The sequence below is a fragment of the Zalophus californianus genome, chromosome 13, assembly GCF_009762305.2.
Source record: "Zalophus californianus isolate mZalCal1 chromosome 13, mZalCal1.pri.v2, whole genome shotgun sequence".
Classification (NCBI taxonomy): domain Eukaryota; kingdom Metazoa; phylum Chordata; class Mammalia; order Carnivora; family Otariidae; genus Zalophus; species Zalophus californianus.
The window spans coordinates 6,563,640-6,584,595 of NC_045607.1; the positions used below are offsets into that span (position 1 = coordinate 6,563,640).

Consider the following 20,956-nt stretch of genomic DNA (forward strand, 5'->3'; position numbering starts at 1 on the left):
TTTTCCCCTGAAAGCATTCTCTAGTTTATGTAGTGCATAGGGGAATAAAACACAAGCAGAAATCAGAAACCTTATTGGCCGAAGAGTGGGAAATTGGAGTTTGGAGCCTCTAGAGAGGCTGGAAATTGAGAGAGAAAAATCCCAGAAAAGAGAGCCACAGAGGGAGAAAACACCCCTAAATCCTTGGCTGACTCTGGCATGGGTCCTGACTCCAAGGAGAAAACATAGCTGGAAGACTGAAAATGCTGAGCAGAGATTTCTGCAGCAGCTTGGCATTGAGGAAACGGATTTTATAGTTCAAATTTCATCATGTTAGAGTGGTTTCTTAAACACACCAGGCTTTTCAGTGAGATCCTGGGAGACAATGACTTAGAAGTAAACCTGTCCTAAAGAAGTCTGACACCGAGCCTCCACAAGACCAAGGTGAAGGGCCAAAAATTTAATAGAACAATATGCAAAAATCTTCAGAGGAAGATAACACAACCCAGACTCTCTACATTGTATCACACAAATTCCAGCATAAAATTAAAAATTACTAGATATGGGATGAGACCAGAAAATGTGACACATAGACAAAAAAAAATTTTAAGCCAGTAGATACAGATCAAAGACAACCCAGTTGTTGGAATTAGTAAGCAAACTTAAAAATTTTTTTCATTTAAAGATTTATTTATTTACCTAAAAGAGACAGAGAGAGCACACAAGCAGGAGGGGCAGGGAGAGGGAAAGAGGATCCCAAGTAGACTCTGTGCTGAGTGGAGCCTGACACGGGGCTTGATCCCACAACCCTGAGATCACAGCCCGACCTGAAACCAAGAGAACACAGACTCTTAACCAACTGCACCACCCAGGCGCCCCAGGAAGCAAACCTTTAAATCATTATGATACATTTGCTAAAAAGTCTATGGGAAAAGGCAATTATAATGGATGAAGACATGAGAAATTTTAGGTGTACATTAGTTTCCTAGGGCTGCCAGAACAAAGCACCTCAAACTGGGTAGCTTATGACAGAAATTTATTCTCACAGATTCAGAGGGTAGAAATCTGAAATCCAGGTGTTGATGGGGTTAGTTCCTTCTGAGGGCCCCGAGGAACAATGCCTGTCTCCTAGCTTCTGGTGATGGCTGGCGATCCTTGATGTTTGTTGGCTTGTATGTTCATCACTCCGATCTCTACCTCCCTCTTCACGTGGTCTTTTCTCTGTCTCTCTCTTTTTCTTTCTTTGAAAAATGATTTTATTTATTTATTTGAGAGAGAGAGCATGAGCGGGGGGCAGAGGGGCAGAGGAAGAGGGAGAAGGATACTCCTGCTGAGCAGGGAGCCCTACGTGGGGCTCAGTCACAGGACCCCAAGATGATCACAAACTGAGCCGAAGGCAGACACTTAACTGACTGAGCCACCCATGCGCCCCTCTCTCCTTTTCTTACAAGGACACTAGTCATATTGAATTGAGGACCCATCTTATTCCAGTGTGACCTCATCTTAAGTAATTACATCTGTAATGACCCTATTTCCAAATAAAGTCATATTATGAGGTCCTGGGAGTTAGGATTTCAGCATGTCTTTTTGGGGGAGGGTGTATTTCAACCAATAACAAAGGAGATAAGGAAACTTAAAAAAAAGAGAATCAGATCAAATTCTAAACTGTAAAATCAATATCTCAAAAGTAAAACATTCATTGGATAGGATTAAAAGCCATATAAACATCCACTGGATGGGATTAGACCCAATAAAAAAAGGACCAGTAAATTTATTTTTTAAAGATTTATTTATATAAAAAAAAAGATTCATTTATCTATTTTGAGAGAGAGAGAAAGAGAGTACGGGGCGGGGGGAAGAAGGAGAGGGAGAGAGAGAATCTTGAGCAGACTCCCTGCTGAGCATGGAGCCCAATTAGGGCTCAGTGTCACAACTGAGCTGAAACCAAGAGTCAGACGCTTAACCAACTGAGCCACCCAGGTGCTCCAAGGGCCAGTAAATGTAAAGATAGGTCAATAGGGGCACCTGGGTGGCTCAGTCAGTTAAGTGGCTGCCTTCAGCTCAGCTCATGATCTCAAGGATCCTAGGATCGAGCCCTGAGTCCAGCTCCCTGCTCAGCGGGGAGTCCCTCTCACTCTGCTCCTCTCCCTGCTTGTGCATGCTCTCTCTCTCTCTTAAACAAATAAGTAAAGTCTTTAAAGACAGCTCAGTAGAAATTAACCACACTGAAGCACAAAGAGAAAAATGATAAACAAAAATGAACAGAGCCTCAATAACCTGTGGGATGGGACTGAGAAGTCTTAACACACATGTAATTGGAGTCCCAGGGGAAGAAAGAGACATAATAGGACACAAAAAAAGTAGGTGATGAAAAAATATTGTTCCGTGTTTGAAAAAACAGTCAAGGAAGTTCAGTAAGCCCTGATCGTGATAACTACCAAGAAGACCATACTTAGGCACATCATAGTCAAGCTGCTGAAAACCGACAATCAAGAGAGAATCTGGGAAGCACCTGAAAAAAAGAAAAAGAAAAGAAAAGAAACAAACCAAAAAAACCAAGACAATTATGCACAGAGGAACAACGATGCAAGAGACAACAGACTTCTCATAAAACAATGTAAGTCAGAAGACAATGGAGCAACACCTTAAAAATGATGAAAGGAAAAAAAATCTGTTAATTTTTTATAGTTTTTTTTTTTTTAAGATTTTACTTATTTATTTCACAGAGAGAGACACCGAGAGAGGGAACACAAGCAGGGGGAGTGGGAGAGGGAGAAGCAGGCTTCCCGCCGAGCAGGGAGCCCGATGCGGGGCTCGATCCCAGGACCCTGGGATCATGACCTGAGCCGAAGCAGACATTTAATGACTGAGCCACCCAGGCGCCCCCAAAAATCTGTTAATTTAGAATGCTATCAGTGAAATGTCTTTCCAAATGGAAAAAACTTTAAATTCTTGGATAAATAAAAGCAGAGAATTTGTTGCCGGGAGACCCATATGATAAGAAATGCCAGGGCTGCCTGGGTGGTTCAGTCGGTTAAGTGTCAACTCTTGATCTCAGCTCAGGCCTTGGTCTCAGGGTAGTGAGTTCAAGCCCCATGTTGAAAAAAAAAGAAATGCCAAAGGAAGGTTTTAGTTTTTTTCTTTAAGTATTTTATTTATTTATTTATTCATTTATTCATTTATTTTCCCGGGAGAGAGAAAGAGAGGGGAAGAGGCAGAGGGGGAGAGAGAGAGAGAATCTTACGCAGGTTCCACGCTGAGCGTGGAGACCCACACGGGCTCGATCCCACAACCCTGAGATCATGACTTGAGCTGAAACCAAGAGTTGGATGCCTAACCAACTGAGCCACCCAGGTGCCCCAGTTTTAGATTTAAGGGAAATGATTCACCAGATAGAATTTCAGATTGACAGGGAAAAAAGAAATAGCACTGGTAATGGTAAAGATGTGAGTGGATACAGAAGACAATTTTTCTTCTCTGAACTTCTTTAAAAATAATGGACTCCTTAAAGCAAAAATATCAGTGCATTCTGGGATTTATAACACATAAAAGTAAAATATATGACCACAATAATACAAAAGACAGGAGAGGCTAAAATAAAATTCTACTTTTGTAAAGTTCTTACAGAATATACGAAGTGGTGTTTTATTACGGGAAGGTAAATGGTGATAATTTAAGAATACATATTGGAACCCCTCCTAGAGAAACCAAAGATATAAAGAGGGATAGCTAAAAAGTAAACCGAGAAGACGGAATGGAATAGTTATAAATACTCGATTAGCCCAACAGAAGGCAGTAAAAGGCACAAAGAACAGAGGGGACAAATAGATAATAAACAGCAAGATGATAGACATAAACCTACCTCCACCAACAAGTACGTTTAATGTAAAAGGACAAGACACTCCAACTGAAAGGTAGATACTCTCAGACTTGATTTTAAAAATAGTCTTGCCTGGGCTAAGGGTCTATATGTGGGAGAATTAAATGAAGTTGTGTGTCGACGCTCTGAGCTCAGGGCCCGGCCCACAGTGAGTGCTTCTTAAGCAAAAACTCTGAACGCTGATTCAACAATCCCATTTCCCGGGAAGCCTTCCCGTGGGGAGGCCCCGGTCAGCCATCCACACACATCCTGCCCCGCGGAGCATTAAACCACCCGGCCTTTGGGGAGCACCAACTTCCTGCAGACAGACGCGGTCCTTCTCGAGGGCAGCTGCAGCAGGTTATTTGTCCACTTTTCAGGAGCAGGGAATGGCCCTCCGCCTTTACATTCTCTAAAGCAGCAGGGGAGGGGAGGGGAAGGCACAAGCAAATGGCTCCTCAAAGCGGGGGCTGGAGCCGAGCTCACCTGAGGCTGGCTGGGGTCAGCAGCTTGTGCCAGTGTGGCTACCTCATGCTTCCCTGGAAGCTGGAGCCAGGGGCTGCCTGCCAACGTCCAGCACCGCAGGCGAGGCCTCTCCCCCGGAGGAGCTCCCAATTTCTGGCCTGTAAGGTCAGCCCCCTTAGGACCCCTGGCTCCCACCCGTCAGCAGGCTTGGTGCAGAACAGCAAGGCAGTGTCATGGGGCCGAAGGAAGACAAGGTACCTTAGGCCCTGTCCATCCAGAGTGCGCCATAGGCCTGGGTTACCACTTGCTAGTTGGTGGTCCGTGTGGACAAAGAAAGGGGGAGCAGGGGACCCCGGGCTGTATCTCTAAGGTTGTTCCCCACTGCCCCACATCTGGCCTCTCAGTTGAATTCAGAGCCTTGAGGACCAAAGTGCTATTTCTAGCAACTTCCCCGATGTCCAGTCCATTGGTCTCCTCTTCCTCCCGAATCCCCGGTCACTACCCCACCTCCCCATGAGGGTCATCTCCATCCACCCTGATGCCCAACCCCAGGAACCAGTTGTACCTGTTTTTGTCGTTTATATAAAAGACATCTTGGGGACACCTGGGTGGCTCAGTCGGTAGAGCATCTGCTTTCGGCTCAGGTCATGATCCCAGGGTCCTGGGACAGAGTCCCAAGTCGGGGTCCTTGCTCAGGCGGGAACCTGCTTCTCCCTCAGCCTGCCACTACCCCTGCTTGTACACGCTCACTCTCTCTCTCTCTCTCCCCCTCACAAATAAATAAATAAATAAATAAATAAATAAATAAATAAAATCTTAAAAAAGGGGGGGGCGCCTGGGTGGCTCAGTCTTTAAGCGTCTGCCTTTGGCTCAGGTCATGATCCCAGAGTCCTGGGATCCAGCCCCGCATCGGGCCCCCTGCTCCATGGGAAGCCTGCCTCTCCCTCTCCCACTCCCCCTGCTTGTGTTCCCTCTCTCGCTGTGTCTTTCTCTGTCAAATAAATAAATAAAACCTTAAAAAAAAAAAAGATCTTTTGTACATGATGTTTGTGAGCTTCCTTTAGATCGTTGTATATAGCTATGGATCGTCCATCTTGGAAGATGGCCAGGTATCCATCCTATGAATAGTCGACAACCCATTTATCCTACATTTTTTCTACAGCTGCGGGACAGTTGGGTTCATTCCATTCAGGGCTATTACCAACAGTGCCACCGAGAATATTCCAGCCTGCGTCCTTTGGTGAATGCGCGGATGCACATCTGTCGGGTCTCTGCCCAGGGGCGGAAGTGCTGGGTCAGAGGGCAGGGCGTGCGCAGCTGGAGTAGACCCAGTGAGCGCGCTTCCCACGGTGATTTTACCAAGTCACATTTCCACCGGCTGTGGGGGATTCCGGTTGCTCCACATGCCCACCAACACTTGATACTGTCGGTCTTCACTTGAGCCGGGCTGGTATGGGAAGTGGTAGCCCACTGTGTCCTCGGTTTCCCCTGATGAGTCATGAAGCTGAGCACATTTTCATGCCTTTGTTGGTCACTTGGATATTCTCTTGTGAAGTACCTTCCTTCCAGTATTTCCTCCCCTTTTTTTTCTGTTGTTGTCTGCCTAGTTCGTGCTGATTTAAAAAAGGCCATTCTGCTCTGTCCCACAAACTCAAAAGCCACCGTGCTTGGGCCATGTTCGTACTGTAGCTGGTGACAGGGTTTCAAACAAAAGACATAAATATGTCACATAAAATTAATCTGATTTGAATTGATTTTGTATTTGATTGATCAATTTGTCTAGGTTTTATGGTTGTCTAAGAGCTCCAAGGAATTTATGCCTTGTTTTTACGTTGGTACATGTTTAAGTATCATCACGGTAAAAATCATTCAAGGCAACAACGAGGGCCCATGAGATCCCCTTCTCCTCTTGGTAAACAGGAGGAGATTTTCAAAACACAAATCCAATCTGGTCGTTCCCCTGCGTGATACACCTCAGAGGATCCCTTCTGTCTGAGGTGGAAGTGAGGCTCCTCAGCCCGATACTCTGGCCTCCCAGGCTTGCCTCACACTTGCACCTGCTCCCTGAGGAAGCCATGGCCTCTTTCTGAACCATGATCTCTCACACCCCAGGGTCTGTCTGCTCAGGCCCCCAGTTCCTGCTGCCCCCTGTTTGGGAGCAGCCACTACCTGTGGCCACCCCCTTGGCTTAGCATTAATTCCTCAATCAGACCTCAGCTGAATTGTCACTTCTCAGGGAAGCCCTCACGATGGGCCTAAAGCACACTGTCCCCCCGAGCACTGTCCTTCTTGGCATAATCTCAGCTGCAATTCTTGATTTATTCGTGGCATTCCAGACTGCAAGTTCCGTGAAGGCAAGGACAGTATTTTCCACCCCCCCCCCACCTTTTTTCTTCCAGTGTTTGGCACAGAAAGAACTCAGTGGATGTTTGCTGAATGACTTGATGACCTAAGCTGTGTGACCCTCTGGCTCTATTGATGCTGAAAGGCAGAGAGGGCCCAAGGTCACACGCAGGGAAGGGCCAGAGGCAGGCCTGGGGCCAAGCTCTTCTTGTCCAGTCGCATGGAATGTGAAAGAAAGTCCTCTTTGGCCAGCATCACGGGCCCTGGTGCTCCTTAAGGATCATCTAGTCCAATTCCTTTGTGCTTCGAATGAGGAAGTTAAGTACCAAAGAGAGGGTAGGGATTGTCTAGAATTACTTGGTGAGGCAGAGCTTGGCTAGGTCTAGGACCCACTTGCCTGATACTCAACATGCTTTGCACAGCCCCTAACTCTCCCGGAGGCAGGAGACCGCGGGGGTGGGGAGGGGGTGGAGGTCACTGTTCTCACAATCCTGACCGAGAGCCTCTGAGCACGGCTGGGGTTCCCCACCCGATGCAGACAGGAGACTGATGACAAAGGCCTTCCTTGTTCTCTTTCAGAGTCTATTCTAGAGTCTCATGGGGTAGTGTTGAATTCCTGTGTATGGGATGGTGGGAGAGGGTAGGAACATTCTGGAATGAAGACTGGGGAGGCTCAGAGGCAGGAAGAACAATTCAGTGAGGAAAACTCCAGCTTTCAGGCAGGCAAATGCCCCCCTGGTCCCTAGCCTGGCCCAGAGAACTGTACACAACCACTCCTTTAACCCTTTCGAGGCACAGGCTGATGACATTTCTTTTTTTCAAAAGATTTTATTTATTTATTTGAGAGAGAGCAAGAGAGATCACAGAGGGAGAGGAAGAGGGGGAAGCAGACTTGTTGCTGAGCAGGGAGCCCGGTACGGGGCTCAATCCCCGGACCCTGGGATCATGACCTGAGCTGAAGGCAGACGCTTGACCGACTGCGCCACCCAGGCGCCCCGCCAGGAGACATCTTTTAATCGACATTTTAATTGAGCTAACTGTAGATTGAGACGCCGTTGTGAGAAATAATGCCGAGAAAGCCCAGGTGTCCTGCCCCCCATTTCCCTCAACAGAAAGGTCTAGCAAAACCAGGGACAATATCACAGCTGGGGCATGGGCATGACAACCCACCCCACTCCCTCGGGCTTCTGTTCCTCCTCTTGTGCACGTGCCCCAAATTGTGTGTCCAGTTATGTCCTGGGGTTGTGTGTCCTCCAGCCCCATCAGGACACAGAACATTTCCAGCACCACAAGGGTCTCTGCTGTTGTTCCTTTACAACCACACCCCATTTCATCCCCATCTAGCCATCCCAAATCCCTGACAATGTCTCATCTGTCCTACGTCGCTAAAATGTGGTAATTTCAAAAATGTGATCTAAACAGAATCGCAGAGTATGTAACCTTTGAGGACTGGCTTTCCCCCTAGGCATTTTGAAGCTGGCTCCCGTCCGCATGAGCTTCCAGCCCCAGGGGTAGGTCTTGTTATTCCCATTGTACAGCTGAGCAAACTGAGCCCTTGAAACTCCAGAACTAGTGCTCTTGATGGCCACAGAAGGGGAGGAGGGCATGGGGAGGTGGGCTGCAAGCTGGGGACGCAATGCCTACCCACCTGGATGACAGACCCCGCTGCCATCCAGCCTGTCCCCCCGCCTGTCCTGCATGTGAGCGTCCTCCTCTGTCCCCACCCCAGGCCCTCCCCAGGGCTACCTCTTCCGCCCACAGAGAGGCAGTGACGGGGGCTGCTGGATTGCAATCCAGTCTGCTGACTTGAGGCCCAGCTTGGCTCAAGCGGTCACCCCATCCTCTGAACCTCAGGTCCCCCCTCGCTGAGCCAGGCGGAGGGGCAGGATCGCACCCGGCAAACCCGCGAAGATGCAATGAGGCGACGTGTGAGGAGCAGTCAGCAAAGTGCCAGGCGCGGAGTGAGCCCCCAGCGCACGGCGCAGAGAGCCGCCCGCGGCCCCATTTGGCAATGAATTATGTATGGCCTTCTGGCAGCCCTGCTTGCTGGGGCTGGCGTTCTCCACGCTTCTCCTGGGCCTCTCTCTCCAGTGAGGGGCGCAGGCTCCCCCAGGTGGGCGGGTGGCGTTCTTTGTCTCTCTTGCAGCGACCCGGCCCGCGTCTGGTGCCCCGTTCCCCAGGATGCCCATTTCCCAGGCTGGAGAACCAAGGTCTGGGATCAGCTCAGGAACGTCATAATATAATAAAAACAGAAACAGCAGCAGCTTCAGTAACGTCAGTAATGGTGATGGTACCAGCTTGGCTTTATTGAGGCTTTCTGATGATGTGCCGGGCACTCGAACAGACTGTTCTTCCCGAAACAACACTGGGAGGGCCCACCTGCACGGGTACTGTCCTGGGTGCTGGAGGGACAGAAAGGAGTCCTGCCCTCGAGGGGCTCAGACTCCACCGAGGGGGAGCAGGCAATGGATAAATGAGTTATTGATTAAGTTCAAGGTCAGGTGGTAGGTGCTTGAGAAGGAAGAGGAAGGAGAGCGAGAGGGGGCGGGAGGAGGCGGGCACGGCCAGGGCGAGCCTCGCTGAGGAGGTGGGTGACGTTTGAGCAGAGCCCGCGTGGAAGTGAGAAAGCCATCCTGGAGAGGAATATTCCGGAAAGGAGCAGCACGTGCAAAGGGCGGGGGCAGGACATGCACCCGTGTCTGAGACACTGCAGGCATCAAATTCTCGGGACCACCCCGGGAGCTGGGCACCACGGCCCCAGTGGCAAGTCGAGGAACTGGGATTTGGCGAGTCATCATCATCTTTGTTCGTGCGCTCTGCTGCAGACATATTAATGTGTTTGATTGCACGGGTTGCCCCACACCTCCTTGGGGGGTGTTAGGAAATAGGCGGTACATGTGTCAGATATCTTTCTACAATTGGAAAAATTCCGAGTTCTCGAACCATCTGCCCAGGGATTTGGGGTCAGGGATGACAGGCCTGTGTGACCCTGGTCTTCACCATTAGGGCTACTGTAGCATCCCCATCTGCCTTATGTCACCTGCCTGATCCTGTTTTCCTCCTGCGCCAGCCCGTGGTGGACGCCCAGCATCGCCAGATCAACAGTACACAGCACTGTGCCGTCCGCAGACAGGGGGTGCCGTGTCCGCTTGCCCCCAGCTCCCTGTTAGGCCCACGCTGTGCATTCGGAGTCAAGTCCGGAGAAGCCACGAGCCAGGCCTGTGGCCGCATCGCTCTGAGGCAGACCCAGAGGTGGCAGGCGCCAAGCTCATCAATGGATCTGCCAGCGTCAGTGCCCGGCGGCCACGAGGGGTGTTCAGGCGTGGACTTGAGCGGTCTGACATTTCCATCGATGGCCTGGATGAGGAATGAATGGCCAGCAGCCTCCTTCCATCTACAGCTGGGGGTGGGGGGTGCAGAGTGTGAGGCAGCCCAGGGGGAGGGAGTAGGTGCAGAATCAAAAATGACTCTGCAGAAGGGAGGCGTGGCTTAAGATGAGGACAGATCTGCTGGGGAAGGAAAGGAAAACCCACTCAGCAGTGGCCTCCTCCCAGCCTCTCTGCCTCCAGGTTTGCCCTTCTGAGCCATCCTGCGAAGATGCCAGATTAATCTTCCCAATTAGTCCTCTTCCCGAGCCACCAAACCTTCAGGGCTCCCTATCCCTTGCTTCTTTCTGAAGGCCATTCAGTGCATGGCCCCACTGCCCCCAGGAGCACACCTGGCCACCCTCGCCTCCGGGTCCTTGCCCACGCTGCTTTCCGTATCCGGAACGGCACTGAAGACATGCTCGCAGGCCAGTCCCCGACATCAGAGGAGGCCATCTTTGTATAACGGGTCGGGCCTCTCCAATCCACCCAGGCTGCCCGCTGCATCATCCTCCTGACTATCACAGCCCTGCCTGCCTTGGGTAAGTGCCAGCTCCCAGCTGGCCTGGCGATCGAGGCCCCTCCTATCAGCTGGGCTCCAGCCTCGTGGCTCCCCCGCACCTCCCTCCCTGACCCCCCACTCCTGTTCAGGCTGACAAAGCCACTCAGGGTTCCTGGGTCCTCTGAGATTACCCTGTGTTTCTCTCACTCTGGGACCTTCTTATGTGTGATTCCCTCTGCCAGGAAGGCCTCTCCCTCCCTTCTAGGTCTAACTCTTACTCATCCTCCAGGGTAATATTGATTCTACCTCCTCCAGAAGCCTTCTTGGATTTAGGGCCCCTCCCCTCGGCCCCCAGAGGCCCTGTGGCCCCTCAAGCATCATCATCATTCCCACTCCGGACGGAAACTGGCCGACTTGCCAGCCTCCTCTAGGCCAGGTCCACTAGACCTTCTCCAGGTCTGGTGATGACAGAGCCCCCACCCTGGCCTCCGTCTGCCCCAGCCTGGCCGGGGCTGTATGCCCTGGAGGTGCTCAAGAAAGCCCAGAGGGAAGAAGTGGGAAATGGCACAGAAGCTTCTACTTCATGTCAAGTTTTTTACGCACAGCTCGACAGCCATGGAGAGGTTCTAGATTACTAGGCCTCGCTGACACAGAGCTGGGTCACCATCAGGCCACACCCAGCAGCCCTCGGCCATGCTCTTTTAGTCTCTATAATGGACATAACCCTGGGTCCTAGGTAACAGTGTGGCGAGGCTAAAGGAAATAATACCTGTAAAGTGCTGATCACAGCTCCTGGTATTCAGTAAGCGTTTAATATTTGTACCACTGGTAATTATTGGGGCTGGAGCCAGCTTCTGGGGCTTCCAACTGGGGCTCCTCCACTTGCTGGCTCTGCGACCGTGGGCAAGTTACTTAGCCTCCCTGGGTCTCAGTTTCCTCATCTGTAAAATGGGACAAATCACAGGCTCATTCCCTTTCTCTTTCTCGTGGTGAGATTAAATAAACGTTGGGAGATTGAGTAAATGAACGTTTGTACAGAGTTTGCACAGTGGTTGGAACAGGGAGAGGGCTGAGCAAATGCTGGATATTATTACACCCCAAGGGCCTCAATTCTGACACCTGTGAGGAAACTCTAGCTCTTGGGGAAATCTTCCTGAGTTGCTGATCCGACCGGGGGCAGGGACAGACCTTAGAACTTGTGAAATGTGACTTCCCACTCTCTACACCTCCTGAGAACCACTCCATCCGTGTCTGGTGGTCAGAGGTGCCAAGAAGTATTTCCTTGTACCTATCCTAAATCCCTCCTGTTTCTCTGGGTTCCCAGCCAGGCCCAAATGGAGAGATGAGGATAGGAGCGGGACGGACCCCAGAGCTGCCCAGCTCAGCCCCAAGGCCAGCAAGGTGAGCGGCCTCCCGCTCCTGGGGGCCTACAGCCTCCTCCAAAGTTGCCCAGCCAGAGCCAAATGGGAAACCACCTTTGTCCCCTGGATTTCAGGCCTTGAGGAAGGTGGGAGGTGAGTGTGCGCCCACCCAAGGGTGGGGAGAGGGAGCCCTAAAAGTCTGAGCAGGGGGGAGGCAGGACTGGGGGGGGGTAGGGGCTGGCAGCCAGAGAGGGGAAGGGGTGTGGGAGACGGAGGGCGTGGAGCTGGGCCGCAGGGCCGCAGGGCTGGGAAAGGGAGCCTCGGGGAGGCCGGGGAGGCGCGGGAGAGGGAGGCCTCATACCAGACTGTCTAGACACAGCAATTATTGTGAGCTCAGAACACCCAGGCTCTGCCGGCTCAGCTGAAAGGGAGCTTAACAAAGAGCCAGGAGAGGAAGAAAGCGGGGAGAAAAGCGCCCGCGGAGCCGGCTCCTCGCCTGTCGGGCTCTTTCTCTGCCCGGCTACCCTCCTTTGTGCTCCACCGCCGAGAAAGCCCAGCTCAGAGATGCCCGATGGAGACGCGGCTCCTCCTGGGCCCAGAGGGCCAGCCCAGGGTCACCGTGTGGGTTTGGGGGAGGGAGAGGAGGGTGTCCTGGAGGGGGGGCGCATTGTGGCACGTGTTTATTTGGAGGGCAGTGGCAATGGGAAAGGAATTCCCCGAGGAGAAAGCAGGCAGGGAATGCAAACCCACGTCCCCCCACCTTCCTGCTGTGCAGCGCTGGACCCGGTCCACACTTCTCTGAGCCTTGGTGTTCTCATCTGCAAAAGAGGAGTCATACCACCACCTGGCCCGTGCTGAGAGGGTGGCGAGGCTAACTCTTGCACTTTGGAGGGCTGCAGCCGATGCCCCTCATTACACTGATGCAGAAACTTCAGGGCCTCAAGTGACCTGGGACGGGCTACTTCTCTGCTAAAGGCCTGACCTCCGCCGCTTCTCTGCCATTGCCATTATTATCCCCATTTTGCAGATGAGAAAACTGAGGCACAGAGGCCAGAGCCACTTGCCGGAGCTCAGAGCCAGTCAGCAACCGGTTTGGATTCAGGTCTGTCCCTTCATCTTAATTGTGACATTATGATGTGCCCCCAACCTGGGGGAGGGGGGCCAATGGTGGGGGGCAGGACTGATGGGAAGGCCACAGGCCACTGACCTAGGGTGTGCAGGGAGGGTCACAGCTGCAGGTGGCCAAGCTCTGCCCCCAGCTGCTGCCTGGAATCAGGCTTTGGCTAAGCCACTCGCCCCACAGGCTGAGCGGACTTGCCCTCCCATCCTGGGAGAGGACAGACAGGCACCCGAGTGGGAAGTGGGTGCAGGTGATTCTGTGATGCCACAGCGAGGCCTCCTTGACACCCTACAGTCATTGCCCTCCAGCCAATAGCCCAGGACCCCCCTTCCTGCTCCTGGGGGAGGACATCAGAGGCTGGTCCCGGGGTTCTAGAGTAACAAGGGGTGGAGGGGGCGGTGCTGGATTTCCAGCAGGGGTGGGGTGGGGGGAGCGGGGGTCCTCATCCATCACCCCCTGGTCCTGGAGGGGTTGGATGTGTCCCCTGGGTCTTGCCTCAAGTGGAGGGCAGGCCACTCTGTGCAAGGGACACACACTCACACACTCAGGTCTGGAGGCAGCCCCAGAGCTGCACCCCTCCTCGCAAGCTTCAGCCATACACACCCCGTCCTCCAGCTTCAGGGTGCAGGCACCCCAGTGAGCTTTGCAGATCTGGACTTTTCCCTCTGCTCTATGGAACTCTCCCCAAACATGAGGCTGCCTCCGGGACAAGGGCCACAGTCTTGGGCCACACTGATCCTCTCTGAGGCTCTCAGGTCTGTGCCCCGGGATCCCCTCCATACCCCCTCCCCCAGTCACTCTCCACCTAGTCAGCCACTCCTGGTCCTCAGGGAGCCCTCCTATGCCCCCTGCAGAGACCAGGCCCCTGGGACCAGCCCTCCTGGCCCCTTGGGCCCCTTGTGTGGTCCCCTCCCAGCCCACTGCCCTCTTGTTACTTAACGCCTTATTCTTAATGGCTTGCGCCGCCTCTGCTACTCCTGCAAGACTGTGAGCCCTCAGTGGGCCTGGCGGAATCTGTCTCCTTTGTCATTGTGTCCCAGCACCCTCCCTGAGGCCCCTCCCTGGGCTCGGTTTTCAGCCTGGCTCCACCCCAAGGCTGGAGAAAAGGAGCCCCTAGGTGCCTTCTGCCCTCTCCTCCAGAAACCTCTCCTTTTGGGGGCCACGGGGTTTTCAGGGCAGCCCTCCTGCCCCCTCCCCCTGTGGTCACCGCAGGGGTGAGGACAGGTCCCTGTGCTGCCTGTCAGCTGGACGGCACCCTAGGGCAGGGCTGCGGCTCGGCCTCGGCCCCCCCACCCTCCCAGCCTGGTGCCTTGCACAGCCCTGGGTTGGTGACACCCCACAGGGTACTGCTCTCAGCTCAACCACCGGAAGGCCAGGATGGGCAGCCTGGGGTGGGTCCAGCAGGAGAGCCCCACAGAGCCCTGGGGGCGGGGAGAACAGCTGGAGGGGTGCAGGGGGCGCCCGAGGAGAGTGGCAGTGTCCCCTCCACATCCACTCCCCTCCCAGAGACCCCTGCCAGCTGGCCTCCCCCACTGGACTGGCCCTGCTTCTCCTTCCACTCCCCTCCATTACCCCCTGCCAGCCCCTCTCCGCTCCTCCCCTCCACTGCCCCAACCAAGGCTCTCATCCTCTCCCCTTCCCCTCTCCCCCTTCCCCATCCTCTCCTCTCCTCTCCTCTGCAATCCTCTCTTTTTTTCTGAGTCCTTCTCCCTCGCCTCCTTCCTTTCTTCTTCCTGGGTTAAAAATAATCCACTTTCTGGGAAGCAGCAGCTCCTGCTGAGCCGCCCCCCCCCCCCACTTGGGAGCCCCTGAGAATAGCTTTCTGCGGTTCTCATCTCCAGCCCCTCCCCCCCGCCCCCTCCCCGCGAGCTGACTAATAAGCCGGGCCGCCGCCGCGGCAGTGCCAGCTCCAGAAAGGCTTTAACCGCTTCGTGCCCGGCGGGCGGCGGGCGGCCGGGAAGGAGCCCGGGTCGCGGGCAGCCCTGGAGGTGGGCGGGGCAGCGTCCAAGCCCCAAGCTCGGAGCAGCTCGGAGCAGCACGTAGCAGGCGCTCAATTAATATTGAACTTTGACCTCTGACTACGAAACCGCCAAGTCCTGTTGCTTAGGCCGCTAACCCGGGGGGCTTGGTGGCGGCGAAGGGACATGGGGGACGGGGGGGGGCGGAGGGGGTGTCAAGCGCAGATACCCAAGGGAGAGGGAGGAGCTGACGGGTTGGGCCCACGTGCAGGCCGGCGAGGCTCCCTCCGCTTGGCCCCGGGGACTCCTTGCGCCACCCGCTAACGGCCGGGCCAAGGGCGGGGAGAGGCTGAAAACTGTCCTGGGATCCAAGGACGTCCACCTCTGGTCTAGCCTTTGGCGATCACCGGCTCCCATCTTGCAAAATGGGAAACTGAGGCTCGGAGGAGGCAAGACGGCCCCGGGTTCCTGCCGAAGACCTTAAGGGACCCAGGGTCCCCTGCCCCCCGAGACCCTCAGCTCCAGCAGGGGGGTTAACGCGGGTGTAAGGCTGGGGAGGGGACATCAGGGTCAAAGGTGAGGGGTAGGTGGGGAGAGAAGGAACGTGAGCGAGGCGAGGTCCCCGCCGGCCCCGCCCACTCCTCCCGTCCCGGCATTACCTCATCGCGGCGCGCGCCCATTGGCTGGTTCCCCCGGAGGCCGGCCCAATGCGGCGGAGCCCGTTAACCCCTCCCGCCCCGCGGGCTAGGCCCTGGCCCTGCCCTCGGTCTCCGCGGGCCCCCACGCGGCCTTCCGGCGCCCAAGGGCCACGGAGGCCGGGGAGGGGGGAAGTAACGGGGAGGGGGCAGGCTCGGACCGGGGGTCTCAGTGATTAGAGCGCAGGTCGGACGGCCTGGCCTGGGCCCCTGTCCCGCTACAGGCTGTGTGACCTTGGGCAACCGGCCTCACCTCGCTGAACCTCCTCTGCTTGTTTTCTCAGCTGTATAAAGAAGTGAATGATGTAACTCCTGCCCTTCCTAATTCCTTCCCCGAGTACTTGCCAAATGCTGGGCACACGTGGGCTCTGCGTTCCATATTGCCTCCTCCCTGCAAGAGGTACAGTTATGATTATGGGTTTTCAGAAGTGGAAACCAGCTCAGAGCTGCGAAGCCGCTTCCCAAGGTCACACAGCAAGAAAGTCACAGAGCTGGGATTTGACCTCAAGTCCGTGTGTGTTCTGAGCTAGACTCCTACCCTCGGCAAGCTACTGCTTCTGCTGGGCGGTGCTGCTTCTGGGAGCTCCTGGTCCTGCAGGAGGGTGGGGACTCACGTCCTAGCCAATCAGACCACCACATCATCTGTGACCAAAAATACAGCCCCAAACTGGAAAGCCAGGGCCTCCACGGAGGGAAGGCTTACTGGAGGAGGAAGGGCTGGAGGTGAACTTTGAAAGGGCAAGGCAGACAAACACAGAGGACTGGTTGGAGCACAGTGGGGTCGGGATGCTGGGAAGGAAGACTGGAGGATCCCCAGGAGTCAACCTGCTGGTCAGGGTCAGCCACTGGATGCCTGTGCAGGGGAGCCAGGGAGGCTGCTCCTCTCTGGGCAGTACTGGGGGGCAGGAGTACAAGCAGAGGCCCACATACCTCAGGTCTAAGTATTTACAAGTTATAAATCAAGCTAATAAACTGCTAAATAAAATATGTTCAGTCCTCCTTCCTTGACAAATACACCTTCCTAAGGACAAATACAGCTGGAAGGCTGGGTTTGTACTTAGAAGTCTCAGACTCCTGGGGTCCATGCTAGAAGTAACAGCACAGGGAGAGACAGCCCTGGCCAGCAGCTGCCCACCGGGCCTGCCTTTTCTTTCATCCACCCCCCCCACCCCAGTTCTTGTCCTTTTCTGTGAGGCATGGACACTCCAGCCTGTGTGCATAAATTCTGTCCACACCCCCTGCAAACAGCCACCTCTTGGCCACCCCTAGAGCTCCAGGGTGTCCAAATGGCCAGCTCAGACTATCCTTGGGAGGATGGACCCAGGAAGTGGGCTGGGGGCCATCGAGCAGGGAATTTCAGGATCCCAGGTGCCCAGATCATGGATCTTGGTCCCAAGGATTCCTTGCCCCATGAGGAAGGGCATATTGAGAGAAGGGCTTGAGATGCCACTCCCTAAAGCCTGGAACTCAAGTCACCCAGGTCCCTGGGTGCTGTTGCAGCTGGAGTGGCCCAAGCTGGATGCAAAGTCATTCCTCCTCCTTGAACTGAACTCCTGACCACCACTTCCAGCCATGCACCTGGACCCTGGCCAGATCCCAAGTCCATCCTGGATCCCTCCTCCCCAACCACTAGCTCAATACTTACCCAGACCCAAGGAGCTTCCCACCTAAAGGAGTCAGCTCCCTTCATCCTGTACCCACAGCCCCCTCACCCCTGTCTGAGCTGGGCTCCCGCTCTCTCTATGCACACCGCCCCCCATCCAGTGTGCTCTCTAGGTCAAGCCAGTGGATCCTTCCAAAATGCAAGCCTGACCACTTCCTTCCCTTCTAACCATCGCTGGCTCTCCAGGCTCTCTGTGTCATTCCCAGGGGCCGGATGTCTGACCCCCTCTGCCACTTCTCCCCTCCCGCACCCTTGGTCCCGAGCTCCAGCCATGAGGACCTTCTCTCTAGTTCGGGCAGCTTTATGTCCTTTCTGCCCCAGGTCTTCATGCATGTTATCCCGTCTGCCCAGGACTGTGCTTTCTGCCCCTCGTCTTGCCAACCTCAGGTCTCAGGTGTTTCCTAGCTGGACTGTGAGCACCAGGAGGGCAGGCTCGGTCTTCGGTGTTGACAGAGTAGGTGACACTGAAGGTTGCCTGGGCAGATAGGTCTGTACTGGACTAGAAACCAGAGACTGACAAGGACAGATGACAGTTCACGTCGATCGCATGCTTACTGAGTACCAGCCCCCGTTTTTAAGCCTAGTATGTGTGTTCATTCATTTATTTCTCACAACTGCCTGTGAAATAGGACCTATTACTCTCTTCATTCTACAGAATGAGGACACTGAGGCACAGAGGGTTCAGGGACTCAGTCTGATAGCTGGCAAGCATGACCCAGATTTGAACCTGGGAAATTGAGTTCCAAATCCAGCCCCCATCTAGTTCCCAAATCTAGTTCCCACCTAGCCCCAGGTGGGTCAGTACCTTGCTGTGGGTCCCCGGGCCAGTGTCTCCCCCTCTCTGAGCTGAAGCTTTTCTATATGCGCAACATACAGAAAAGTTGCCAAAGTGGTGATCCTTGAGGTCCCTTCTGGTTTCGACATCCTGGGGTCTCAGGACCCTTCCCGGGAAATTCCCCCTGATCTGCCCTTTGGGGAGCATCAGTTCTCAGCCCCAAGGCTCTCTAAGGAGGTCCTGGGGGTGATGCCCAGGAGTTGGGTGGATGAACAGCTGGATGTGAATTAGGCAAGGTGGGTGCTGGGACAAACCTGTTCCTTCGCTGACAAGACAAAAGCAGGGGGCAGCCGGGTAGGTAACAGGTCAGGCTTCAGGCTCAGAAGAGGGTAAATTCTGGCTTTTCCACACGACAACCCCATGGCCTGAGGCATGGGCCTTCCCCCCTCCCAGCCTCAGTTTCCTTATCTTTTGCACCTCATCTGAGTTGCAGAAGCCTCAAGGGGCTGTTGGAATACCTCACAGTGCCTGGCCCACAGCAGTGGGGGTGGCCAGTACTGAGAGGCTGTGGTCAATTTTCCTCTTTAAAAAAAAAGATTTTGTTTATTTATTTGAGGGGGGGGAGAGTGAGAGAGAGAGAGAAAGAGAGAGAGAGAGAACTGCAAGCAGGGGGAAGAGCAGGCAGAGAGGGAGAAGCAGACTCCTGGCTGAGCACAGAGCCCCACGTGGGGCTCCATCCCACATACCCTGAGATCATGACCTGAGCTGAAATCAAGAGTCGGATGTTCAACCCACTGAGCCACCCAGGCGCCCCTCAGTTTTCCTTTTTTTAATCAGGGCATCCTAGCAGGTCAGAGTTGCGGCCCATGGCTCCCTCCAGCAAACTGCCCTTGTGTTTCCAGAACTCATCTCCATTTGAAACATTCAGCCCCAGAGAGGCAGGAGCCCCTGAGTATGCAGCTGGGTAAGCAAATTGTCCCTGGCAGTCTTGTCATCCTGGCCAGCTGGTGCTGGGCCTCCATCTTGCAGGGACTGCTCATACCCCCCAGGACTGGGCTGTCAGGTACTGGGGCTCAGGCAGAGACGAGAGCCCTATGGGGCCTGAGCAGGGTAATCAGGGGCCAAGGGCGCTTGGGGCAGAGAGTCAAGCCTGGGTCCCCACGCCGAGAGCTTTGCACACATCATCTCGAGGAATCTTTACAACAGTCCTGCAGGTATGCCCCCATTTTATAGGGGACATCATGCCATGGAGGCTCAGAGAGGGACAGTGACTTGCCCCAAATCACACGGCCAGAAGGAGGAGTCTGGACTCTGCTCATAACTACTCTGCCCCTGCTTTAGACAAAGGTGTTCCAACCATGTGCACAGACAGGATGAGTGAGCTAAGAAATGTTCTGGAAGAAACCCTGGGACACACATGGGCCGAGGTACAGAAATGTTCGTAAATGAGCATGGGTGCCCCCTTCTTTCCCATCCCAGCACCTACCCCACCCCTGCTATTGCTGATGTCTTGCTGCCTTTTTTTTTTTTTTTTTACTGGCTTCTTGTGGCCCTCTGACTCTGCCAGCCTCTAAGGCTGAGAGAATCGGCTGTTTCGTCCCTCACTGTACACCCAGTACATCATTCCAGGCCGGCACATGGAAGGTTCCGGTGAACACCTGTGAATGAAGGCATTCGAGCAGCACAGGGCTGCTCCACCTGGCCCTTTTGCGTGCCTGCCCAGGCCCCTCCCGACCCTGGCCTCTGGGTTTCCATCTCTGCATGTGGGGCGGCCCAGTGAGCTGCTGGGGTCCTGCTGGGCCAAGAGAGGGCCCCCAGGACCCGAGGGCAGCAAGGATGAAGTGGGCAAGTGTGGGTGTCGGGCAACTCATCTTTGTCCATCTTCCATAAATGAGTCTGCCTTGACGAAAGCAGGTAACTCTGCTCCTTCCCTAAGTCACTCATCTACCCTCCCCGTTCTCCTGATTCTGGTCACCCACCAGGAGAGACTCACCCTCCTACCCTACAAGTTTCTCCCAACCCAATAGGGCCAGGCGCCGGGGTGGTGCTCTGCTGGCTGGAGGAAGAGATCTGAAGCTCCAGCCCAGTCCCCACCCCCACCCCCACCCCGGGGAGACCACCTGTCCTCCTGAAAGCCTCAGCCTGAAGAGGAACTGCTGTCCCCCAGGGGTGGTGCTTGGAACAGACAACACCCGTTATCTGTCAGGAACCCCAGCCAAATACCCCGCCTCCGGGGTTCAGCACCAAGTGCCTCAGGGACCCAGTCTGCAGGAAGGGCATGACCAGGACGCTCACCTGAGGAAGGGGTTCACCTAGGGGATGAGCTGCAGCCACCAAAGTTCCCTTCAGCCACGGATTCGGCCCAGCAGGGACCCAATGGCTGTGCTAATGACAGTCACCATGACATTTCTGAGTTTCGGCAGGTGCTTTGAGTGTTACCCCATTTTACAAATGAGAAAGTTGAGGTCCCAGACAGAAGTGACCTTAAGGCTCTGGCCCAGTTCAAGTCACCACATATACCAGAGGCCCTGGGCTGGGGTTGGTGCGGGTGCGGGTGTGGGGCCAAGGGGCGACTGGACACAGTCCTTCCTCTTGGGCAGCTGTTGTCTGGGTGGGAGGGGAGCTGACCAAAGCCCAGGTGAGTGTGACCTGTGGGTTAGGAGGGCCGGACCAGGAGCAGCTCTACAGGGAGTGAGGGGAGCCCCCGGCAGACGCAGGTGCGGACCCATTTGAGGGGGCCTGGATGGAGGTGGGGCTGTGACCATGGGAGGAGGGCAGGGGTCCGGCCACTGACGGCAGGAGACTTGATGCAAGGCTCTCTGCCGGAAGGGAAGAGAAGGAAAAGGGTGGGTGCTGGCCTTCACTGGGGGC

The 20,956-nt window shown here is 54.6% G+C and overlaps 2 long non-coding RNA genes across 3 annotated transcripts in view; one reads left to right on the forward strand and one right to left on the reverse strand.

Moving 5' to 3' along the window:
- Positions 1–8,789: 8,789 nt before the first annotated feature.
- LOC113935057 lies at positions 8,790–16,193 on the reverse strand. Of its 2 annotated transcripts, XR_003523881.1 has the most exons (4): positions 16,151–16,193; positions 15,901–16,038; positions 11,283–11,454; positions 8,790–10,155 (listed from the first exon to the last, which is right to left on the reverse strand). It is a non-coding gene; the product is annotated as an uncharacterized LOC113935057 (long non-coding RNA). The 2 variants fall into 2 exon arrangements; XR_003523880.1 differs by having other exon boundaries at positions 15,901–16,179.
- Positions 11,765–20,956, forward strand: part of LOC113935059 — a 29,898-nt gene continuing 20,706 nt past the window's right edge. Inside the window, exons 1-2 of the long non-coding RNA XR_003523883.2 lie at positions 11,765–12,027; positions 12,902–12,976. This is a non-coding gene — a long non-coding RNA (uncharacterized LOC113935059). The remainder of the gene's footprint in view (positions 12,028–12,901; positions 12,977–20,956) is intronic.